The sequence below is a fragment of the Felis catus genome, chromosome A2, assembly GCF_018350175.1.
Source record: "Felis catus isolate Fca126 chromosome A2, F.catus_Fca126_mat1.0, whole genome shotgun sequence".
Taxonomy (NCBI): Eukaryota; Metazoa; Chordata; class Mammalia; order Carnivora; family Felidae; genus Felis; species Felis catus.
Genome location: NC_058369.1, coordinates 22437490 through 22458291, shown reverse-complemented (window position 1 = coordinate 22458291; position 20802 = coordinate 22437490). Strand labels below are relative to the sequence as shown.

General features: G+C 45.0%; 1 long non-coding RNA gene across 1 annotated transcript in view; it reads right to left on the bottom strand.

Annotated features, from left to right (window-relative positions):
• The window catches only part of LOC109496164, a 135358-nt gene that overhangs the window by 47513 nt on the left and 67043 nt on the right, over positions 1–20802 (bottom strand). The window lies entirely within an intron of this gene.

The window sequence follows — 20802 nt, the reverse complement described above, 5'->3', positions numbered from 1 at the left end:
AAAAACCATGAGTCCTTGGGAGCTACTTAATTGCTTATAATACGGAGGGTTTTTTTTTAAGTTTATTTATTTTGAGAGAGAGAGAGAGAGAGAGAGAGAGAGAGAGAGAGAGAGAGAGAGAGAGAAAGCGGGAGAGGGGCAGAGAGAGAGAGGGAGATAAAGAATCCCAAACAGCCTCCACACTGGCAGTGCAGAGCCTGATGTGCAGCTCGAACCCGTGAACCATGAGATCAAAACCTGATCCAAAATGAAGAGTCAGACGCTTAACTGACTGAGCTATGCAGGCTCCCCTTACAAGTTTTAGAATGAAATTGTCTCCAGTCTTCATTCCTGATATACATAAGCTGTACATAAGCTCAATTTTTAGTTAAAAAAGATTTTCACCAGGGCCTGGAATGTATCTGCTCTCCAGACCTTGCAAGTATGAGAGAACACAGTCACCCTTTACCCTGCCTCATTCCATCCTGTGGAGTCGACTCATTCCACTCAAAGCTCCAATTCCTCAGTCATTCTTCTCTTAGATTTTAGGAAAGGAAATTCTGCCACCCAACCATGGTTTTATGGTTTTTCTAGACTCTAGCCTCAAGAACAAGTATTTCTCCTCCTTCCGCACTTCCCAAATGAGGAAAACATACTAAAAGTTCCCTGTGAGAGATCTGCAGGAGGATCACAGTGGCAGCTGCAAGAGAAGTGTCCTCGAAGGTATGACCAAGAGGTATATGGTAGCTATACCAGGGTTGACATTACAGACGACTTGTTATTTCAAGGTGACTTTTTCTCTTTGTCATATTCCTCCTTCTCTAACTGTTCTAAAATTGACTCGTGAAAAGTTATTTGGTTTTGTTTTAATCAGAAGGTTGAAAGTGAGAGACGTCATGGTGTGGAAGGCCGCTTGTCTGCGTCCTCAGCAGTTGTGTCACTGGAAGGCCCCTTCACCTCTTGCCCATGTGCCAGAGATAAACATCCCCATCTCACAGACATTCCGGGAGGATTAAATGAGATAATGCAGAACTCAGTGGCCCAGATCGAGCCTACACGTATTACTGCATTATTAATACAATAACAAATGGTAGCTATTAACATTAGTTGCTATTTTTATTTTACATAATAGCAGAAACATTAACACAGCGATAGTAGAAAGAAGAAAAAGTTGTCTTCAATCCCATTTCCCCAACAAATCAAACTATTGTCACTTGCCCACAGCCTCTTCCAGTCCTGACCCATGTGATTCATACACATATTGTAAATGCACTTTTGCATTCTGGTTTTTTTTTCAGCCAACATTATATGATAAGCATTTGCTGCTACAAATGAATCATCAAGTGGTGATTTTAAAAGCTATACGTATTCAGGGACAATAAGATGCAGTGACCCTCTCTATAGCATAAGTAGTCTCCTTTATATTTTCTAAATTAAAATCCCTCGAGATGACCGATGCTGGTCCTGGAAGTAACCAAATTCAGTATAATAAAACCAATGTCACAAGGAGGCAAGGAAATCAGGGTACTTTGGGTGATGGGGGGAGCATTAACCTTTGATAATCTTGAAAGATGACGGGCTTCAGTTTGCTACAATGTACAAGAGGTACCTCTGAATAGGATGGTGATCTCGGAGGATGTACTGCCTTTCTGATGTGAGTGCAGGGTCTGACCTCCAAAACCAAACTAAGAGTATCTGAAACCTGCAGATCAAGGAGGGCAGCTCCGGAATGCGGCTTCTCCCTCCTGCTGTGCAGAGGTCTGAGCAGATGGAAGACAGGACAGGCTGGACAGGAATTTCCAGCCAGAGCAAGGAGGTGACAGAGAGCACAGAGGCTGCCTAGGAACAAAGATAGGGTGCCTTTAGGCAGAAACATCAGGCATGGGTCAGGAAATGTCAGGGAAGTATATTGGCCACACTGGTGGCCTGGAAAATGGAAAGCCTTGAATTCTGCCAAGGAGATTTTGAGTGTAATTGGGTGGGTGTTGGAGGGGCCCTGGGAGTTGTTGGATACGGAAGTGGACCAGCCACGGTGGCCAGTTGGAAAGAGGGGAGAACAAAGTGGTGGCAGTAGAGAGAGGAGAAAGCAACTCTAACAGAGGTATAGGAGACAGGGAATCACAAGAGAGACAGTGGCTGGCTGATAGGAACTAGGTTGCCCTGTTCTAGGTTCTGTTCTGTGTATTTGCCAATTCAATCTTAAAACAATCCTCTGGCTTGGGTACCATTACCGTCATTTCTGTTTTCCAGACGCAAAATGGGGGTCCTGAATTATTGGGTGACTTGGACAACCTGCACGGGCCACAAGATATAAGTGGCAGTGGCTCCCCCAGCACGGAAGTCCAAGTAGGCTGGCTCCAGAGCCTGAGGGCCCCTCCACCCCAGCCTGCCTGTACAGACGCGTACACAGGTGAGGGGCCACCAGGTGTGGGCAGTGGTGACGAGACATGCAGAGACACAGAGATGAAAACCAGTGCGAGACTTACGGGGAAGGCAAAAGTTCCAAGGAAGAGGGGCGCCTGGGTGGCTCGGTCGGTTAAGCATCCGACTTCGGCTCAGGTCATGATCTCACGGTCCGTGGGTTCGAGCCCTGCGTTGGGCTCTGTGCTGACAGCTCAGAGCCTGGAGCCTGTTTCAGATTCTGTGTCTCCCTCTCTCTGTGACCCTCCCCCGTTCATGCTCTGTCTCTCTCTGTCTCAAAAATAAATAAACGTTAAAAAAAAAAAAAAAAGTTCCAAGGAAGAAATCTCCCGGTGCAGACGGACAGGCCAGAGAAGGACATCCCTACTTCTTCGAATCTCTGGGACTGGCAGTCCAGAGGGCCCAGCGACAGAGGCCAGGAAGCCCTGCTCCCCGCTCCTTGTTCCCTGAGATAGCTGACCCCATTCACCTGCACAAGAACTTGGTTTCACACGCTCGTTTACAGTTGGTAAGGATTATTTTGGCTGAGGCTGCCTTCTTTCTGACTAGTCTCAATAGAGTCATTCATCCATCCACCAAACTTTTATTGTGTGCCTCTCAATGGATTTCAGTGCACTGGCTATGCAGAGATTAACGAAATGACACGGTGCCTACAAAAATCCACGCCTGAGGTAAACTTCCTTCCACCCGGCATGCAACTACCTCAGGCAAAGGGTCTCCCTATAAGCTACCTCAAGCCTTCGTGTCCTTTCTTGGGAAAAGCTCATCCCACAGAGCAGTGAGCTTGCGTAAGCCGCTTCCTGCTGAAGAACACCAGGTTTTACTTACTTGCTGCTGATAATACAAGCGGCCAGGATACGTGCTTTCACCTTGAGTACAGCTGCGTAGGAACCTCATGATCCAAGCTGGCGTGTTTCTTGCCATACTCAGACTCGTTCAGCCCAAGGTGTGTCCAGGAAGCCAGCCTCTCCTTTCAGGTCCCTACACCGAGGACACCAAGGTTGGTTCCCCAACATGAGCTCTAAAGATGGAGGTGCTGGAACCCAGGGTCCTCTGGGTCTCTGAGTGCTTCCTCTGAGGGAATGTGGAAATTCTGCCAATGGTGGGCTCTACTCTGCTGCAAAGATATCGAGCTCAGTAGGTTCTCTGAAGCTGGGTCATCCGTGGGACCGTGACTTGAAAATCACTGCTCAAACCACTGTTGTTCAAACAGCCCACTGGCTTGTGTTGTGAGCACCCACCGCTCCATTCTCAAAACCACCATTTCAGTTACGACCTAGCTCAAGACCCTTTAGATGACATCATCAGCACTGGGGCGAACTTGCATCGAGTAGGGGGTATGCGGAGAATCGCCGAGCCTCTGTAGAAGCAGCAAACGGCCCAGATACAGCTCAACACACCGATGGGCAATTCTCACGGAAATAAAGGTGCATTGAAAAGAGCAGCAGCAGCAGCAAAGTCCTGTCTAGCCCAGGTTTGCAAAAGGACCCACAGCTCTACTTAAGAAAGATTACTTCTTATGCAATTAAAACGAGTCTTCCATCCGTCTAAAAACCACTTACATAAAGCACCCCCTCCTCCCTCGCCCCCACAGGTTCTTCATCTGTGGGCCAGGTCAGGCTTTTGGCCCGCATACACCAAGCCGATGGCTAATGTGTGCACAGTCACGTACGGCCCGCTCACTGCTAGGGAGAAAAGCCCCTTAGAGGAGAGCTTGCTTTCAACATCCATAGGAGCAGTCCTCACGTGGGGCGCAGGCTTCTCCCACGACCATTAGCATATAGTTCCATCTGCACCCTGCTGCGAGCAGTTTGGATGTAGAGAAAGTCTGAAAATATTACATATGTATGTCTGTACACACACTCACCCAGAGCATGTCCCTGAGCAGAATGGATGAAGAGGTGGCTTTCCTGGAAAGAGCTCAAATCTTCCCTCTCTCTACCTACACACAGACACATGCTCATGTGTCCCTTTAAAGATGAGGATACTGAGAGGGTTGTTTCCCAAGATGGACTTGAAGGGTAGTACTGGTGGCCTGTTTGCCGCCCACATCCCAGAGGCTCAGGAAGAGGCAACACAAACCAGCCGGCAGGGGCCAGGGGCGGGAGGGCTCCCGTGGCTCCGGGAGACCAGCTGAGCCCTGCCCCCCAGTCCCTGCCCCAGCTTCTCCTGGTGCCCGCCTTCTAGGCAGACCTCGGGCTCACACCTTCCTGCTCGGCCTCCGCGCTCTGGGAGAAGCCACAGCACGAGGGCAGGAGTGAGAAGTTGAAGCCAGCGACAGGCCTGGGTGTGGGCATCAGGAAGGGAGGAACTCCGTCTGGGCTCCGCACTTACTAGCTAAGTGACCTCCACACAGCTTCCCCAATCCCTCCAAGCCTCATCTGCCTCATCGGCGCAATAGGGATGACAAGGCCTGTCTACCAGGCTGCTGAGGGGGTTGGATGAGATAATGCACGCCCAAAGCTTCCTCCGGTGTGCAAGCACACCCCACCAATGGTAGCTCTCCACAGCATTTGGCAGGTTCGTCGTCTCGCCTGCTTAGTTACCGCTTGTGAGACTGTCGCTTCTTTGAAAGCAGGATTAGCAGCTTATTAACTGCTATATTCCAATGGGTAACACAACTGGAATGTGTTCCAGGCACACAATAGGCACTCAGTAAATATTCATTGAATTCACAATTAATTTAGACCCCGGCCCAGAGTATACCTGTGATAGTTATTTTTAGGTGTCAACTTGACCAGGCCATGGCACCCAGGTTGCTCGTTCATTTGTTTGTTCTTTTTCTTTCCTTCTTTCTTTCTCTTTCTTTTTCTTTCCTTTCTGTTTTCTTCTTCCTTCTTTTCTTTCATTTATTTTTGAGAGAAAGAGAGAGAGAGAGAGAGAGAGAGCAAGCACAAGTAGGGGAGGGGCAGAGAGAGAGAGAGAGGGAGAGAGCGAATCCCAAGTAGGCTCTGTGCTGTCAGCACAGAGCCCAACATAGGGCTCGATCCCACAAACTTTGAGATCATAACCTGAGCTGAAACCAAGCGTTGGATGCTTAACCAATTGAGCCACCCAGGTGACCCAATGCCCTGGTATTTTCTAACATTATTCTAGATGTTTCTGTGAGGGTGGTTTTGGGGTAAGATTAACATTTAAATCTGTGGGCTTTGAGTAAAGCAACTTGACTTTCATGATGTGGGTGAGGCCTCATCCAATCAGTTGAAGGCCTTAATAGAACTAAGACTGACATCCACTGAGCAAGAAGGAATTCTGGCAGCCAATTGCCTTTGGACTAGACTGCAACTCTCCCCTGAGTCTCCTGTCTACCTCCCCTGCAGATTTTGGACCTGCCAAGCCTGTACAATCACATGAAATAGTTCCTTTAAAATAAATTTCACTCTCTCTGTATATATACCCTCTTTTGGTTCTATTTGTCTGGAGAACCCTTTAACTAATGTAGTACCTAACCTGCTAATGGAGAAACTAGCCACAGGAGTATGTATGTACACTCTTTAGCCTGGAAGCTTACATAGCACTTCTGTAAGCTTAAATAGCCATGAATCACACCCATTCAACCCAATGCTCTCCTTTGATCCTCACACAGTTTTGATGGCTAGGGATCATGAATGGTCTATTTCAAAAGAAGGGGAAAGTCAGGCTCAGAGAGGCCAATTCACTTTCCCAAGGCCACACAGCATAGTAGTTTGCAAAAATGACCCAAATTCTTCACCTCTTTCTGTCTCTAAGCTCTTAGCCATGTAACTGTAGTGTTCCATCTACTCCAACTCCGGGTTCACCCATGTGCCTTGCTTTGGCCAAATGAGATGTTAGCAAATGTGATGCTTAAACAGTGTCTGTCTGACTGAGCCTCTTCTCACTCTTGCTCTACCACTGCCATGAGCCTCTTCTCGCTCTTGGTCTACCACTGCCATGAGAGCAAGCCCAGGCTAACCTTCTGGAGGCTGGGAGGTAAGTGGCACACAGTCAAGACATCCCATTACCCTGGCCTAGGCCATCCTCAGTCAGCTGTCCGTGACCCCCTAGATATATGAGGAAGATTGTTAAGATCAACAGAGCTGCCTAGCTGATGACCCCAGAAGTGGGACTGATAAAAGCTTTGGGCGCCATGGAGGTTTTCTTTTTTGTTCTGAGGCATTATCTTCACAATTGATGGCTGATACACAGAACGAATGAGTGGTCTTACTAAGCCTGTCCAGCTCCACAGTCTGAGCCTCCCAGTGCATGAGACAGTGCTGGGATGTCACCTGAGGGCAGGTCTCCCAGGTGGGACAGAACTCTTACAAAGTGAAGAAGAGGTTCCCTTGCAAGTTAGCCAGAGAGCAGCATGCCTACCGTCACCATGCTGCCCAAGACGCAAGCGAAGCGTGCTGCCAAGCGTGCTAGAAAAGGAGGGGCAGGACCATGAAAATGAAACTTTTTTTTTAAAGAACTTGGTATTTCAAAAAATAGGCATTGAAGTAGTCATCATAACTTTTTCAGAATTCCGTATGCTATTTTATGGTCTAGGGTTTTTTTTTAATGAGAATTACATTCTAAGGAAGTAGGTGTGTCCCCGGAATCTGTTGCAGGTTTAGGGCCTCCAGGGCCACTGTGCCCCCTGTTCCTTAGGGCTGGGGGGGGGCGGGGTGCGGAGGGGGGCGAGCAGGGACTGCATTTAGCCTGAGGAGCCACCGCAGGGCAGGCAGGAAGTAGCACATGAAGCAGCTTGGGGGGCAGGGGGTGGGGGACACCCAAGTGAAGGAGCTGGGCATCTGCAATCTGTTTCCAACTGCTTGGGCCTATGAATCATCTACATCCACACTCCCTCGCAACCCGCATGTTACATAAATAATGTACCAAATGAGCAAAATCCAGCCGCCGCCATGGCTGAGCTTGACCTTGGCTTGTCACGGTGGGTGGACCCAGGAGAAAGGGCAGCCTTAGAGAGTTGTGGGCTCTCTCCAGAAGGGCAGGTTTGGCTTGGCTTCTCTAGGTCAGTGATAGCTTTTTTAAAAAAGTCAGTCACCTTCAAGGCCCAAGCCCTAAGGAAACGGCCTTCAATGTAAATTTCTCACCCAGTAAAATCCCTGAAAAGGAAAATAAAAGCAGGCTTGCCTTCTGAGAAGAAAAAGGAGCTGAGAGCAATCCCAGAGGATTTGGAAAGCTGGTGAGATCCAACTTGGCGGGTAGGGTGGGTGTAGGAGGGGGATGGTCACTAAGTAAATGAGCAAAAATGTAAGTGCTGAACTCTTTTGTAAAATCTAGGGACACAAAATCTCTATGTGCTTCCTCTCTGAACATTCAAAAGCTACACGAAAATGTTCCTGCCGGATGGGGCTGCACAGTGGCCCCTGGGAAGCTTCCCCACGCTGTAACCTGCTTCCAGGGGAGACCAGCCGAGAAAGCGAGCGGAACAAATTGCCAATGCCCAGCTTAGTTAGCAGGAGAGAAAGGATGAGGAAGAGGAAGGAATAGGAAGGAGGTGGAAGGGGAGAAATTTTTACTAGATGCTTATTTTGTGCCAAGCATTATCTTATTCAATCTTTCTGACAACCCTATGAAGTCATTCTTATTATTCCCATTATATAGATGAGAAAACTCTCAGAGAGCTTAGGTAGCTTAGCCAAGACCAGGGAGCTCGTGTGCATCAGGGCTGGGTTTAGAGCCCAAGTTCTCTGACTTAAATTCCATGAGCCAAGTCATGGACCTATAACCGACTCAAAGCAAACAGCTCCGTTATCTTGACACATATTTGAATGTTTCCCGTTTGGAGAAATGTAGCAAGAGCTGCAAAGCAGTTTATTCCCTATCAATACAGGAAGTGGTTTATTCTCAAAACACAACATTTATTTGTGAAGTAGACTTTGTATTTAACAGAGTCTTTCTTAGCATGCTTTAAATGAATACCACATGAGCTTATTTGGGTAGAGGAGGCCTCCTTCCCCCATCATAGAAATGCTGTTAACTTATATGTATGGCCCTTTGTTCATTCATCCTTCATTCCTCCACTTAGAAATATTTATTGAGGACCTATTAAGTACCAGGCACCCTGCCGGTTCCTAGGACTTAGCAGATGAAGTTCCTATCCTGAAGGGACTCAGTCTGTATCAGAGTTGTTCAAGATGAGATATCCAAAATTCAGTCTATTAGTGGGAGTTTAGGTGTGAAAAACAGAATCTCAGCACAAGAAGAGAATAGATTCTCTTGATCTCGGATCTTAAGAATTCACTGCAACTGACACTAAATGACCAAATGATTATCAGACCTCTGACCGTCATCCATATTTAAAAAAAAAAAAGGCAAAAAAAAAAAAAAAAGAATCCCCACATTATGCTCACAACTCGCTGCTTCCTCATTTGATTCCACCAGTATAGTACACGCCTAAAATAAAACAAAAAGAGTCAAACATTTCAGCTTTCCAAAACTGGACCAAAGCCAGTACACTGGGCTTCTGCTATAGAATAACTAAGACCCTTTCTGTAAACCTATAAATAAATTTCAGCAGATGCTTGGACTCAAAGAGTCCAAGTGGAAAACCAACCCTCTGGTCCTCAGAATTTGCATGCTGCCTCCTTTCCTGACCTCTCTCCAGCTTTAGAAAGCTATTAGTGCAGAAAACAGTAGTTCCAAAATGATGAGTTACCCCAGAAAACCCTGCAAAAAATAGGTAGCCCCATAGAGAAGCGAGTGAGCGCTATGTCCTAGTTCCAAGAAGTCTCTTCTACCCTGAGGTTCTGAGGGAAGCTGGGAGTGAGAGCCACTGGATAGGCCTCTTTCAAGATGCTCTGATGAGCTCCCTGCTGAGCTGCTCCGTCTCTATCACGAGCCACTCAGAACACCAAGTCACAAACTGTGAATGCCCACCCCACCCTACCATAGGATTAGACAGGACATTGAACTGCCAGTCTCCAACTCTGGTTTTGCAACATCGCTGGAAGGACCACATATCTAAAGGGTGGCACATAATTTTCAAAACAAATTACGTTTAATCCATCTCATGTGAAAAAGGTAAGGAGCCTTTTAGGAGGAGAACAAAGAGACCCAATAATGAGTGGAGTAAATAGTAAGAATTAGAATAAACGAGAACCTGGGTTTTTTAAGAGCAGAGACTTTGTCTATCTTATTCCCTGTTGAATCCATGGTGCCTGAATACTCAGGTGCCTAACCAAGTCCACTGAATGGATGGATGGATGATACTAATAAGGACTGATGTTTGCCACATCTCAGATTCTGTGCTAAATACACAGATTTTATAGAACCTGAAACTTACACAGTGTGAGCATTCCTGCTTTAAGGAACACAAAACTCCAAAATAAATTTAGGCATGTAAGAGGATATTTATTTAGGATGAGGAAAGAAATTGCAACAAATTACAAGTGCAAAAGTATTACAAATATCATGAAATCTGGAAAAATAGCAGTAATTTTTATCATCTGCCCGCCATACCTCTATAGTTTTTCCTAAATTTCTTGACCGTATATTTTTTCTATAAAAAGAAAACAAAGATAATATATCTTTCCTGTATTGTGGTTGATCAAAGTTTGCTTTTATTATTGATAGTTGAGGAAATACCTTTCAGCTTCATGACTCATTATAGATGATAGCAGGTAATTCCTTAGGGTTGTCGTCAAATTTAGGTAAAAGCTCTTTCAAGTCTCTTTCATATCTGAGCCATAAAGATTTCAGGGTACTTCAAGTTTCCTTTTCAATGACCAATCTTGAATCAACACCACTGAGTTAACAACACTCATTAACCTGTTTGCTGTTGACAGATGTCCTCACTATAATAATGCATGAATGAATTTTATGTTCTCTTTGTTCTGTGTTAAATCAGCAAATGATTTACATATTTTCCCAATATGCTTCTATGATTCACTCCTCTTCATTAACTGAATTATCAAAATTCCAAGTCCTTCTTCATTATTTCTAGTCCGTATTTCTTTTTTCCTAAATGAATGGAATAGGATTTACCTTTCTGTGAATGAGTTCATTTGACAGGATCTGAAATTTTTTGTCATAATTTTCTTCTCAGTGTCTGTTGATTTTATTGTTCATCTTTGTCACTTCTTTTTCACATTTTTATATCTGTATGAATTTTCTTTCAGTTCCTCCGTAAGTTTTAAGATGGCCACCAAAAAAGTACCATTCACGTATGCTCAAGTCAGAAGTCTGTGATTTCTCACTTGTTTTATTGACACATTCCAAAAGGACATTCCAAACTGCAGTTAAGATGGTGTATTCCCCACTCAACTTCCCCTTAACCAGATCTCCAAAATGCCCTTGGCCATTCTAGCACCATCCTACAAAGCTAAAGGGAGACCAGGGGCAGTCAGAGTGGAAAGAGACAGTAGTCTGAATTGACTATGTTGGCCACATAGCTAGGGCTCCTCTGGAAAGGGAAGCATCCCAGACTTGAATTTTTAGCTTCATGGTAAACTGTCCTTTGCATAGCTATTGTGTGGTGAAGAGCTAATCCAAAATTGATTGGCTCCAGGCCCTGAGCACCTGACCTCTACACATTTGGCTATGTAAGAAATTAACAAAAGGGAGTGCAACTACGTTAGGCATTCTCCTCTAGCAATAGTCTTCCAAGAAGTTGCCAAAAGAATATCCAAGATGCGGGGCGCCTTGGTGGCTCAGTCGGTTGAGCGTCTGACTTCAGCTCATGTCATGATCTCACACTCTGTGAGTTCGAGCCCCGTGTCAGGCTCTGTGCTGACAGCTCAGAGTCTGGAGCCCGCTTCGGATTCTGTGTCTCCCCCTCTCTCTGCCCCTCCCCTGCTCATGCTCTGTCTCTGTCTCAAAAAAAAAAAAAATAGAAACATTAAAAAAAAAAAAAAGAATATCCAAGATGCTTTCTGTAAGGTCACATACAGAATACAATTTCCAAGGAAGCCTTGAGTTCAAAAGGGCTAAGCTAAAACCCAGGTGAAGAGTCCTCGGACAAATTCAAATTCATCACATACCAAAAAATAAGTAGAAAAAGGAAGTAGGAACCAGCTTTGCATCCCCTTGGGCTCTTCTGTGGAGGTCAGCTGGGAAGGCTTGCTGGTCAACCCAGGCCACAGACAGCCCTCCCTTTTCCCAGGCGGTTCCTGCCTGTAAGCACCAGCAGGCCCTTGTAACCAAACTCATCCCCTGAGAGCTGAGATTCCCCAGCCCTCTGGGAATAGCAGACCTTCTACTCAGTGTTGTAATTGGAGACACATCTGTTCTCCTCCCACAGGGGCAGGGTAGGATCCCCACTCCTTTCAAAGGTCTGTGTGTGTGTGTGTGTGTGTGTGTGTGTGTGTGTGTGTTTCTGTATCTCTTTAAATTTTACATAATCCCTGAGAATCATAAACACATATAACTAAAAAAAATTGGTTTGCAGATGAAACATCTATCTTTTCCTCCTACAAATTATTAAAGATATAAATGGAGTATGAATTCTCCATCTCAGAGTCACCAAAACATGCATTCCATGAGAAAAATTCTCATTATAAAATTATTTTATAACTCAATTTTAAAAATCATATTCTTAAAATAAGAACCCCACCTACTCATGCCACTAGAGAATTCACTGTTGCTAAAGCACATGCAAGTATATGTCTACTCTCAATAAATTCACAATCTAGCAAGGGAGTGAAGTCATGGACACAAACACCAATAACACCATGTAGTGAGGAATGACTAAAGAATAGAACTGACACAGAGCGATGGGGGTTCAGATGAAACATATTTCCAAATACTAGAGGCACTTAAAGCAATATCAATCATCGAAATCAGAATTGTATTTAAAAAAGAAAAACCCAACTAATACAGAACTTGAAAATGTCTCAAAAAGTGGAAATAAAAAAAGGAAAGATGACAAACAGCCTCCTTTTTCTTGCCTTCTGTGGGTGATTTTTACACAAAAATCGATATCGTATTTATTCCGTGTAATTGTGCTTCACTAATCAGAGATCCTGTTCTATCATCCTCTCGATTAGCTTGTTTTCCTGCCTCATTTGCTTTCTGCTTCCAAACTCTGGCAATATTATCCTACAACATTATCGCAAAGTAGATTTTAACCGAATTTGCAATTTGAAATCATTGATTTTTTCTAAGTTTAAACAAACAGAAGCAACTGCCAGAGATTTCATAAGGAAAATCTTTTGAAGCGGAGTACTAGATTGTTTCATGTAATTCCAGTCTGGAAGGAGAAATGCCAAAGGCTTAGGATTGCGAAAGTTAAAAATGCATGTGAAAAATGAACAATAAGCAGAGGGGCCTGAGTATTCTCCAGCAGCAGAGGGAATGCGAGATGACCCTCTCTTACTATAAGCAGGCAGAGAACTTTCCCATGAGGCACCCTGCAAAGCCGTGCACGTGCCACTCAACCACCCTTGGCAGTCACTTTCTCTTACGTCCGTTGCATGGGGAGGCTGTCAGAAGATTGGGGAGCAAAAGATGCTATTTTGAAGAACCGAGGATAAGTTTAACTCTGACGGCACTAGAGGGCTCCCTACTTTGGCAGGGATGGGTTTAGCGTCAAGGTCTACGGTGGTGGAAGAAGCACCAACATGGATGCGAGAAACCGGAGTCAGTGCAACAGGAAAAAGCAATTAGGTAAAGCCTCAATGGCAACATCAAGAAGCCAGTGTAGGGGTGCCTGCATGGGTCAGTCGCTTAAGCGTCCGACTTCAGCTCAGGTCATGATCTCGCGGTTCGTGGGTTTGAACGACGTGTGGGACTCTGTGCTGACAGCTTGGAACCTGGAGCCTGCTTCGGATTCTGAGTCTCCCTCCCTCTCTGCTCCTCCCACCGCTCACTCGCGTGCTCTCTCTCTCTCTCTCTCTCTCTCAAAAATAAACAAAAATTTAAAAAAAAATTTTTTTTAATTTAAAAAATAAAAGAAGCCAGTGTAGAAGGACAGGGGAACAGCAGTGAGAAAGAGGGAGCGGCAGAACGGGCAGGCAGAAAACTTTAATGACAACTTGAAGAAAGCTCCAGAAACCTGGGAAAGGAAGGGAAGGACAGGGCTTGAGGGTACTGAGTTCCAAAGAGGACTGTGGATGGGGATTCAGAGCCAGAGACTGTTACCATTGATTGACATCACACCCCACGCTCACTGGTTGCTCTCCTTCTTGAGGAAGGAAGAGACTTCAAAATAGCCTGGGCTTCCCCAGGCACCGTGCAAGTCATATTAAAAGGGCCCCAAATTCACTGGCTCTTGTCCCACACAAAGTCTTACCCAGTGACTTCTGAGACATCCTAAGGTGTCTTGTCTGAATCACAAACAGCCCTTTGGGGTTCTACTTGAGCCCCCAGGTGACGTCAACTCTCCGCAAAGATTCATCCCTGTTGTTGCCGCTGCCCGCCGTCCGTGGGAAAGTGTCCAGGCCCTGAGTGCTCATTGAGACCGTCCCAGAGTGATATTCCTGCAGGTGCCAAGGCAGAGCCAGGTTCACTGGAGTTTTCACCACAGCAAAGCAGCTCTCTCTGGCAGCCTCTGTCCCACTCTGTGCTTTCCTGAGTCTCCTGGGCCCTGAAGGGGCTCATACTGCCACAAGCCACTACCCTAATGAAAACCGCTGCTGAGCATGTGCCTGTAGCCCTCTCCAAAGGACTCGGATGAGGCCCAGGGGCCCAGTAAGAGGACCCATGCTTGAAACATACAACATACCATTCTCCTGTCCTCCCCCCGCCCCCGTCTCTTCGCGGCTGTACGGCTTCCTCTCTGAGCAGGCCAACCTGGCTGCACTAATTCATCAGACACACCCTTGAACTGTCAGAACTGCAAGCACGGGCCCGGCCAGGACTGCTGCTCCTCAGTTAGCCACCATCGCTGGGAGGCTGGCACTTTCGGTAAGATATGAGGCACAGGGGTGCAAGGGGAGAGGGGTTCAGAAGGCCCCTCTCTGAAACACAGAGAGCGAATACGACCTCTGGACTGTTTCCAAGAGCTTTTTACCCTCTATGCCCCCAGGCAGCAGAGGCTAGAGACGAGGGGCTTAGGGTCAGGACAGCTTGAAACAACTACACTGCCTGGGCATTCCAAAAAGATGCAAGAGCCAGAGCAAACTGTGTTAGTGCCAGAGTCATTTTTTGCGATTCTAAATTTACCAATAAATTTTTGGGTCAACCCACCCACTTATCACACAAATGTGCATTATATGAACTTCCTAGGGAGTAAACAAAAGCTCCAGAGGAGTGAATTCCAGACACGAAATTATTAAAGCTATTTTGCTTGTAAATTCATGGAACCTGCCAGGCCCAGATGGGAAATTGGTAATTGATATTTATGAACAATACTCTCCACAGCTGGGGGAACCTGGCTGGCTCGTGGCGGGTCACCCACTCCCAGCAGGCCTCACTTCCACCCCCCATCCCCCCATGCCCATCTCGGCAGTAAGAGCCCCACAGATGGTTTTCCTGACTCCTTTGGCTGTCGCACATTTGCTGGAAGCCTGTGTGGACTCTGGGGCCTGAGCAGCTGACCACGTGTCCCCGTGCCACTCCACTCACCCAGATTCTGTTGATGCTCATCAACATCTTACTTCACGGGAACACCCTGCACCAGATTCTCTGGAGTTCTCAGAGATCCGGGATGAGGAGTCAGTTCTGCTGCCAAGACCTCAGAAATAGCACAGAGTGAAATCTGCCAGCTTGTGGCTTTAAAAAATCCGCTCACCTTTCTCAAGAGAAATTAGCGCATAGCAAGTGAAAATCACTAATGTTCCTATTCATCAGGCACATTATTCCCCTTGGATGTGAAATGGCTCTTCTCAAGGTTGCATCTAATGGACGTCTTGACCTCTGACTTGCAAATCCGGGAGCCGCACGCAGTCAGGTCATCAGCAAGCAGCAAGGGGCAAGGAGCAGGGAGAGGGCACAAAGCTGCAGCCCTGCCTCCAGATCCGCCAAGCACTGCGCATTTTATGCTAGTCCTTTCTGTCCCTGTGCCTCAGTTTCCCCAGGTCCAGAGCATAAACAAGAACTCCTAGCTGTCCCCTCCCTCAGGATATCAAGATCCTACTGGGTCTAAGAGATGCAAACCACTTGAATTCTTAAAAGCCAAAGGAGGGATCAGATGTGGGGCTGATCTGTGGCTCAAAAGACTTGCTAGCTTTGTGGCCTCAGGTGACACCTATTAAGGATCTCTCCCACCCCACCATCATCTGCCATTAACTGGTGTTGATTGGGGGGGCAGAGAGAGGAGAGAGGGTATTCTAGGACATACAGGAGGGGCCTCACAGAGCAAGGAAGGCCAGGGAGGCCCTATTATATTTCGGCTACCCTAATATTTAAAAATGTGAACCACTAAGCAGAAAAAGTAAGAGCTTATTATCTGCATTGTAAAGGAATTCTTAGTACCAAAGAGAATATCAAGCAGCAATACATCTAAGTTCTTGTTTCTGGGCAGAATGGGGAAACCTCGGCTGATGGTCTCCATCACTATGAGCTAATGATGGTGGTACTTTCATGTTAATTATTCCCTCTCGTCCTCCTGCTAACCTGAGGCCCATGCAGGTCAGGTGACCTGCCTGAGGGTCCACAAGTAATAAATGCTGGTGAGATTTCAACTCAGGTTGTTTGACTTCAAGACTTATGTCTTTCCCACCATCCCATACCCTTCCCAGGCACAAGGAGGCTCAACTTAAAATAATAAATAATTAGGTGTCTAGTTTGTGGAAGAGTTCCCTAAAAGGAGGCATAATGTAGGTTAAAGGAAAAATAGCATTCTAGTAAAACAAGTATGTCCCTTCCATTTCAGGCCTCAGAAATCTAACCGCTGTAGAATGTGAGGCTCACCTATATTGCTTTATTGTTGAGACACCCTCGGTTTTTGTCCCCTGAGTAATCGATACAAGGCTCTGTGCTAGGAAACGGAGGAAGATGACCTCTTCACCAACTGCCTATCTTACCATGCCTGGCTCTCAGCACTTAGACCTTAATTCCAAATCCAACACAGAACTTTTTAATTTTCCCCAAGAAAATAAAAAACATTTTATTTGAGTGTTAGCACCTACATCAAAGGAAAAACTTTCTAAGAAAAGATAAACAGATTTGAGTATAAAGTTTACATTTTTTTACACGGCAAGAACACCGTAAATGAAGTTAAAGAAAAGCGACAATTTGGAAAAAATATTAGAACACATGATAACCATCAAGTAAATATTAAATATATAAGGGACCCCTTTATGTTATTTTTTAAATGAGTATCACAAGTGAAAATGGGCAAAGGATCTCAACAGGCAATTGGTGAGTAATCAAAAAGTACAGATTAATACTTTTTTTTTACTTATTAGATTGGTTGATAAGACAACAGGGCAAGAGGAAAGCGGTAAGAATATAGGGAAATCGATCCCTTTGTAAGCTAATTAAATTGGATTGGCACAACATTTCAGAATGGCGACGTGTATTAAAACAGGTGATGTTTCTACCATTTCGGTGTTCTTTTTCTTCAACAAGCATCCACCGCTTTTGCAACAACAAAAAATGAGAAAATATTTTTAATGTGCCCCTTACCCTGACACAATTATTTCCTCAGCATAAATTCTAAGGAACTACTCATGGATGTGTAAAAACATTAGCTAGAATGCATACGTAACACCATTGATAGTAAGGGCAAAAACTGGTGTTGCAGAAGCCACTAGATACACGATAGCCATTCTTCCCTTTCTTTTCTTCCTTTTTTTTGTCTTTTCACGGAACTCTTTTGACTCCCCTTCACAGTCTCTCCAGCAGCTGAATCTGCCCAATGACAAGAAAGTGGACGTGTTAGGTGGGACTTCTGGGGAGGCTATTTAAAGGCTGGGGAGGAGCCCTTTGGAGCCTTCCTTCCTTTCTCCGCTGCACTACCTAGGACTTGGGGGTGATGTCCAGAGCTCCTGCAATCATTTTGGGCCAAGGAGTGACCGTGAGGATGGAAGCTCTCCAGAAAAATGATAAGAGGTGAAAACGTGAAAGAAGTGTGAGTCTCTGGATGTCTGCCATGCCAGCCCATCTCTGTACTATTTTACATTAAGAAGAAATAAACATCCATCTTGGTTAAGCCTCTACCATTTGGAGTTTTCTGTAAATGAAGCTGAGCTGAATTCTAGCTTGTACAGGGGATTAACAACCTAAACATCCAACAATCGAAAACTAGTTAAATACAATTTGTGCTATACCTAAGTAGCCATTTAGGATGGTACTATATGGATGGATGTTCATAATATATTGGTATTTGATAAAGGCAGGTTTAAAAGCACTGTGGGGGCACCTGGGTGGCTCAGTCAGTTAAGCGTCCAATTTCGGCTCAGGTCATGATCTCATGGCTCAGGAGCTTGAGCCCCGAGTCTGGCTCTGGGCTGACAACTCAGAGCCTGGAGTCTGCTTCAGATTCTGTGTCTCCTTTTCTCTCTGCCCTTCCCCTGCTCATACTCTTTCTCTCCTTCAAAAATAAATAAACATTTAAAAAATGTTTTTAAAGCACTGTGCGTACAGTATAATCTCATTTCTGTAAAAGATGAAAATTGATCTTCATGTATTAAAAAAAGTCTAGATGGTTATACACCAAAATGTGACAATAGTTATCAAAGGGAAGTTGTACTACACTGATTAGCCTGTGTTTTTATGCAGAATATCTAGTTAATTTCATATCACAAGTAGGTATTATGTATCTGACCTGTGTGAGATGCTTAGTACCATCTAAACACCTATTCACTTCTAGTTGAACAGAAAGAAACAGAGACAGATATGTAGCCTCCCTGAAGGCAGTGCTACCACATGGCACATGGGAACATGGAGGGCGCTAAGGGGACTTTTAGGAGGGTGTATTCACTCTTGCAGATGATTAGGGAGCCGCTAAATAAATCAAAGCTCAACTCCACAAAACAGTTCCTTTAAGACTTGAAGGGTTAAATACAAAGGCGTATTATTTTCCAGGGGCCATATGTGTCTTAAGCAAAGGAAGGAGCCTGCAGAGTGGTTTCCAAATGTTCAAAGGACAACCTTCCAGGTCTACAGCTGTGCTTTATTAAGGAGCTACAGTCAATATCCGTAAGAATTTGGCGTGAACTTATTCGAGAAAATGTTAACGTGCATTGAAAGCACATTTCATATGTATAGAAGGGGGGGGGGGATTGATCATCCACTTCATGGAACACAGAAATTAAACAGTCTACTAGATGTGTTTAAAAGCTCTCTGTGGGTCTTTGTAGGTATCTTCTCTTCTGTCACTACGGAGCTCAATTTCCTGATGCAAGAGGCCACGGGGGACTCTACTCCACAGAAGGGCATTGTCCCAGAGCCCTGTAATTAGCATGGCACCTCAGCAATGCCGTAATTAAGGGCCTCCTCTTTTCAAGGGTGATGAGTTTTTGCTCTAACATCTCTTCCTTTCCTGAACAGCGGCAGTGGAGTTGGCAGCAAGAACTCGCGGGCAGCCCCTCTGTGCTGTGGTCAGCCATTTCTCAGGCATGTGAAAATCAACCAGGAAAGACCGTTGGGGTTTCAAACAGCTTTATGTTCCCATCTGGCGTCCCAAAAAAGGCTCATTTAACTTAACACAGCCACATTTCTCAAACACCTGGTTCTTTATTGGCATTCTGTCTTTAAAAGTCCTTCTAAAACAAGAACAAAACCTCAGTTCTCATTTGCCCATTCCTCGGTGTGGGTGCTGGGAAATGTTCACCATCCGTATGCTTTGGCTTCAGGTGTGGAACTCCAGAGTTAACAGTGATGGTAATTCACTACCTCAACTGGCACCTCCACACCATTCGAATCTCACTCTTTGTGCTAAGCGCGGGCTAGATAATTCTACCTGCCTACTAAACTAGGCATTATTATCTCTACTGTTAAAATAAGAAAACGGGCGCCTGGGTGGCTGAGTTGGTTAAGCGGCTGATTCTTGATTTCTGCTCAGGTCACAGTCTCACAGTGGTGAGATTGAGCCCCACATGGGCTCAAGCTCCTAGCTGGGTGTGGAGCTTGCTTGAGACTCTCTTTCTCCCTCTCTCTCTGCCCCTCCCCAGCTTGTGTGCTCTCTCTCTCTCTTTCTCTCACCCGTCTCTAAAAATAAATAAATAAACTTAAAAAAAATGAGAAAACAGATGCAGAGGCACCAAGTCACTTGCCCAATTCACACAGGTAAGAGGCCATTCTGAGATTCACACCAACACCTGCTTGACTCTTCCATCATGCCAGGCTTTTTTATTTTTTATTATTTTTTTAACGTTTATTCATTTTTGAGAAACAGAGAGAGAGCATGAGTGGGGGAGGAGCAGAGACAGAGGGAGGCACAGAATCTGAAGCAGGCTCCAGGCTCTGAGCTGTCAGCACAGAGCCTGAGGCAGGGCTTGAACTCACTGACTGAAAGATCATGACCTGAGCTGAAGTCAGATGCCCAACCGACTGAGCCACCCAAGCGCCCCCCCCTTTTTTAATTGTAATAAACATATGCACAACGTGAAGTTTACCATTGTAACCATTTTTAAGTAAACAATTCAGTGTCATTAAGTACATTTCCAATGTTAAGTACAATAACTACCACCGCTATTTCCAAAACTTTTTCAAGACTCAGAATGTAAATACTGGAACCCAATCCAGTAGTCCAATCCCTAGGGATTGGAACCCAATCCCTAGTCTCCCTCTCCTGGTAACCTCATTCTACTTTCTGTCTCTATGAATTTGTCTGTTCTGGATAACTCATAAAAGTGGAATCATACAGTATTTTCCTTTTGTGACTGGCTTCTTGCACTTAGCATAATGTCTTTATGCTTCATCCGGTAGTAGTATGTGCCAGAACTTCACCCCTTTTTTAAAGCTGGATAGTATTACATTGCATGTATAACCATATTTTGTTTATCCATTCATCCATCAGTGACCATTTCGGTTGTTTCTACCTTTTGGCCTCTGTGAATAATGTTACAATGAACATTGGTATACAAGTATCTGAGTTCCTATTTTCAGTTCTTTGAGATCTATACCCAGGAGTGGAATTGCTGGGTCATATCCTAATTCTATGCTTGACTTTTTGAGAAATCTAGACTTTCTCCATACGTAAAGTATGGCCCCAATTTTATGTAGACATAAATATAGACACACTGCACACTCACACCCACACAATCTTTTGTTGATTCAGTGTAGAAAGAGAATGTCCTTGAAATCACACAGATCTGGGCTTAAACCCTTGCTGCACCACTTACTAGATTGTGGGCAAGTCACTTCACCTCTTTGAGCACAAGCTTCCTCATCTGTAAAATGGGAATAATAAAATCTATCTTGAGGATGTGAAAATTTGGTTTCAATTGGACAAAATGACTAGGACGTGCCTGGACAGAATGGGCAATGGATAAACTAACTATTTCCTCAGTTTTCTGCAACAGTAGAGGACTGTATTTTAAACGTATAAGACATAATGCTTCTCTGTAGGTCCAGTTTATGTGACGAGCAGAAGCAAAGCAACATCAC